We start from the raw sequence: 5,128 nt of genomic DNA on the forward strand, positions 1-5,128 counted from the left end.
TTACTGATCAGTCACATCTACAAAGGTGCACTGCAGTTTCCCAGAAACAGATTTGAGGGGCTTCTGTTTGTGCCAAACTTCTGCCACTTGGCCTGGGCTGGCAATATCCCATTACTCTGTGAAGCAGGTGGGGAGGTTCTCTTTCTGTTTCACAAAATATGGGGTAGGAAGTGCTGCTCTTGAGTGTGCTCAGATGTGAAGACATCACATTTGCAGGAGCCTTTGTTGGGCTGGAGGTTAATCTAGCTTTAGCCATTTCCCATACACATCTCTGGTAACAGTGTCAGAGAAAGAAGGGTGGACTGGGAAAAGAAAGAAGCAAAGCCAGAGCAACTGGATAGTTTTATTTATTTATTTATTTATTTTTGGAGGTTCACAGAGCACCTCTAACCCCATCTGCCTGCCTCCAAACTAAATTGCCTCTTCTATAGCAAGCTTGGCCAGAGCTCCAAAATCGGGGTTTGGCTATTTGTTTTTGTCCTTGGGGTCTGACAAAACATTGTGGACTGTGCTTGCCAGCAGGATCAAGAATGCAAACTCTTAATATATAGTGGTGGTGCTGCATAAGCTAGGAGATACTGCTGGTAAGACCCTGAGTAGGAGCATTAGAGGATAAAACGGTAAGGAAACTTCACAGAACAAATCTGTTATCCCAGGATTTATCAGTCCTACATGTTCTTGTGAGTCATATTTTCAGGATAAAATGATATTTAGTCAGAAATAAAATGGCAAATAGTGTATATATCAGAAATAATATATTATGCATATACTATATATACACATTTTGATACTTTTGTTATTTTTTTTAAAAGATTTAACATTTATAATTTTTTTAAACTAGTCCAGTTAAATTAATGATACTTACACTGCTGGGCTAATTTATAAGGTTTTAAAGAAATGTGTGGCACCTCAAATATTATTACTGCTCTAAGGAATTCTAGTTTAAAAGTAAAGAACCTACAAATATGAACGAGCAAATTTTCATACAAATAGCTTTCCTGAAATAGTTAGATTTATATTATTTTAGGCACTGAAAGAACCATTTAATAAATTAAAAAACCAAGAAAAGAAACGAAATCCACTCTCAGAAAGAGCGTCAATGAGATAGTTCAAAGGAAAAAAAATGTCTGCTCAACAGTGCCATCTTGTGGCAATACTAAGTTATTTACTTGTTCACACACTGGGACCATAAAGTTGAGAAATTTGAAGGACATGTTAAGTAGGGCTGTATGAAACAGCACCGTTTTGTTTCAACTTCTGTTTTGCCATTTCGATGGGACAGTGTTTCGTTTTGAGTTTTTGTTTCTTTTTGAAGCTCTGTTTCATTTTGTCAAAACCATTTTGATGTTTCCCTCGTAGGCTATAATGGGGAAGCACAAAACTGCCTAGAACTTTGTCATTTCTTGCCTGATTGAGGCCAGGAAGCCTGCCACGTTTCAAGGAGATAGGTGTAGGGGTTTCTGGGAAACTGCACCTCAAGCTGCTGACAAGCGAAAATCGTGACGTGTGACTTTGTGTGTTAAGGTGCACCCTTACTGGCGCTGGGGCCTCTACATGACTCAATAGTGTGCCCCAATGAGGCTGCCTCCTCCCCTACAGCCTCAACTGGTCCACCACTTTAAAAGACAACATGTAAAATAATAACTTGGTGAGCAGCAGCACAGTACCACCAGCAGCATCTCAGGCAGCCATACTGTGACCCTCTCCTGCAGCTGCTTCTTCTCCAGCAGCTGCCAGAGAACTCTCCCTGCCAGCCTCAGCCCTGGGGCTTAGATGTACCCAGGGCCCTGCATCCTTCTGGTCAGGTGCTAGGGATGTTGGTCTAAGGACATGGCACTGGCAGACAAGGCCCTTTGGGTCAATCTAATCTGGTATCTTTTAGCAGACCAACTGAATAGTTGCAGAGATGTATCTTAGCAAGCTTTCGGGTTGAAAAACCCTTTCTCACGCTGAGGAAGCACCTGCAGTTGGTGTGTGCGCTGGTCCTGGATAGTAAAGAAGCCAGAGGCTGGCATGCAATGCAGGCAAGAAAGCCAGTCAGTGAAAATGGAAATGGAGGCATCGGGGGCAGGGGGGAAGGAAAAAGGGGGATGTAGCAGTGCAGAGGTACCTGGGGAGTCGAACGTCTGGCAGGTTGTAGTGTCAGAATTCCAATGTCTATATTGAGTCCATGAGTTTCTGTTCCTAGGAGATTGATGAAGTGCCACTCCCTGGCCGGCATTCGTGGGTGGGGGGGCACCAGTGCTCCCTCCCGCCTCCCCCTGCCTGTCACCTAAATGGGGAGCGCTGCCTGTTGGGGTGCACCAGCACTCTCAGGACATGCATGTGCACCAGTCGCCCATGGTCTACAGTGACCAAACTGTTTCATGGTATTCTCTCTTGCAGAAGTGGACTAGAAACTCCTGCTTGCCATTGTTGTCCCCTTGTTCCTCCTCCTCCTTCCTGCCAGTGCTTTCTCCAACTGTTTGTGCAAAGAAGTTACTAAAAGCAGAAAGAGACCTCAAGCTTTGGTATGAAAAGATTGGGGATGAAGGGGATCCAATCCTGCTGCTAAGCCCCTGCAAGTCTTCCTAATAGCAAAGGTAGGCAGGGAGGCAAAGATGCTTGGCACTTAGAATGGGCGAGCCAGTCGGATAGGATGCTCCTATATATGTAAATTATTATAACTCTACTGTAGCCTGCTGGGGCTGCACTACCAATAGGTCCGTGATCAGAGTCATTCTCTAAGGCTGTGATGCTGGCATGTCACACACTCATTGCCTTGGCTTTAACCAACATCAATCAAAGAAAAAAACATCCCTCTAAGCTGCAAACCTCATTCCCCACAAGGTTTTTTTCCTATTTAAGGCCTCTGCTGTTGGTTCTTGAGAAGAAGCCTAATGAGGAAAAATTCTTTGTGGAAGAGCTGGAATCACAGAAGAGAAGGAACAATCCCTCAGCAAGAAACAACACATCACCAGCAGCTTCTCTCCTTTCCTTGTAGCAGGAGGAGGACAACAGCAGTTTCACACCCTACATTGAAATGCCTCGGTTCCCAAAGAGAGACCAGAACTGCCAAGTGTCCAGCGTGAGTCGGAAAGAGTTGGAGTCCAGCTCTGAATTGGGAGTCTCCCAGCTGGACGGAGGGCCTGTGCCCAACCTTACAGGGTGCGGGTTGTCTCATTTTTGTCTGGAGGGAGACTGAGGAGGACACCTCGGGGTTCCAAGACAGCGAGAAAACCTCCCTTTCAGACAGCTCCTTCTTGGGAGATGCCAGATATCCAACAGAAGGATATGAGCAGCGTAATGTGGACATGGACAGGTGCTAACAAGAGGCCTTCCTTTAGGTGACCTGTGCTGACAGAGGGTCTTCATTTTAACCCTTCCTCTGAGGACCCACATCTCCCCGCAAGGGGCCACCTTTACCCTGACCTGGAGGGGCTTCCCTTCCCTGAGCACATAGCTTGCTTGAAAGTATGCAGCTGAGGACTCCAGTGAGCTCCCTCCCCAGGACTCTGGCCTTCAGACTTTACAGTTCACAGAAGATGAGGATATTTCAAGTGACTGTGACAGCGAGACAGACTTTCTGGTCACACACTCAGCAGGGGGAACACGCCTCCAGACACCATGCTAAGGGAGACTTTTGAAGCTGGGACATGGGGAAAGCATGGGACCGTGGAGGAAAAGAACTACCAAAAGCTTAAATCCCAGGACTATCATCAGGTGCATTATATGTCAAGAAGCTGATGGCATCGTGGGGAGAAACAAAAAAACAAGCATTTGTCAGCCTGTCCCTGTTTGTGCATCGCTATCCGGACAAAGTAGCTTCTCCTAATGTCTGTCCTATCAGGTGCTACAGTTCCAATTGCAAAAAAGGTGTGCTTTCACTGCAGGTAGCTAACACCCATTCACCATCCTGCTGCAGAAACCCTGTGGCCATAAGTCACTGCAATTTTTTTTTTACTGCTGGGCAAATTGGGCAAACTCAAACATGGGCGGTGATGATCTCACACATCTCCCTTGCAGTAAACACTGCAGGTGCCTTGCCATCCCATAGAAATTTATGGTGAGATATGGATTGTGTGTTAGTTATCCCTCTGTAAAAAACAAAAACAAACCCCAAAAACCAAAAAAACTCCTACTGGTGTATCAAAAAAAGCAAAGTCTGAAACAACCAGCCCATGCTGGCAACATGGTAGTTTCAGTCGCATGTGGTTTGGGACCCAAGCTGATCTACCACCAGTTGCTCACTTGGGGTTGTGAAGTTATTTCCCCTCCTTGGGGGCAAAAGTAAGTGTTGAAATTTGTCTCCTTCACAGACATTTTGCCACGTTTGCTTTCTGTGGGATCAGGAGAAACTCATGGTCACCCTGTCAGAACAGAGAGGAAAAATCAAGGCCAAATATATAGGTTGTATTTATTTTTGTGTTTTTTGGTTTTTTTCATGGATGTTAGGGGCTGGTGTCTCTAGTGGGTTATGGAATAGAGAAAATCCCACACAATTTACTGATTCGTTTTGATGCGCTGGCTGGGGGAGTAGTTAGCTGATTGCACGATTTCACAATGATTACACACTTAATTCATACAACACAATTTTATTTTAAAATTCTTTGCTTCATATATAACACTGCTTAGCTTTAAGAAACACCACAAACATTAAAAACACAATAATTACATATATCAGAAACAATGCTCCGAATGCACTTCCTTCCCAAACAATGCTATAAGAATTAGTGTTACAAAAACAACTACAATTACAACTAAAAGTTAAATTTGAATCAATACTGTTATTTTTCATAATATACTTACAATCCTAGAATTCCGAGAAGCCAAATACCAAAATATGGTTTCATTCCTCAGTAGTACGATTTAATGGGTTGGCCTCAGTAGTACGGTTCAATAGGCTGGCCTCAGCAATACGATTCAATGAGCTGGGCTCACCAGTGATAGGACTACGTCCCCTTCCTTCAGTCCCTTTCGGGCGCTCCGCGGCTTCAGCGTGAACTAAGAGATTCATGTTCACGGAGAGGCTTGATTAGGCGATCAATCTAATCAGACCTTATACTTGCGATTCTTCCTTCGTTGTTCTGCAAGTGAAGTCACCTCCAAATTGGGACAGTAAATTACAGTTTTTATTGAGTGAGCTGCC

At 44.5% G+C, this 5,128-nt stretch overlaps 1 pseudogene; it reads left to right on the forward strand.

Moving 5' to 3' along the window:
* Positions 1–2,366: 2,366 nt before the first annotated feature.
* On the forward strand, positions 2,367–3,726 carry LOC112550482 (annotated as a pseudogene).
* The last annotated feature ends 1,402 nt before the right edge of the window (positions 3,727–5,128 follow it).

Source organism: Alligator sinensis, unplaced genomic scaffold (genome assembly GCF_000455745.1).
Source record: "Alligator sinensis unplaced genomic scaffold, ASM45574v1 scaffold447_1, whole genome shotgun sequence".
In the NCBI taxonomy this organism is placed as follows: Eukaryota; Metazoa; Chordata; order Crocodylia; family Alligatoridae; genus Alligator; species Alligator sinensis.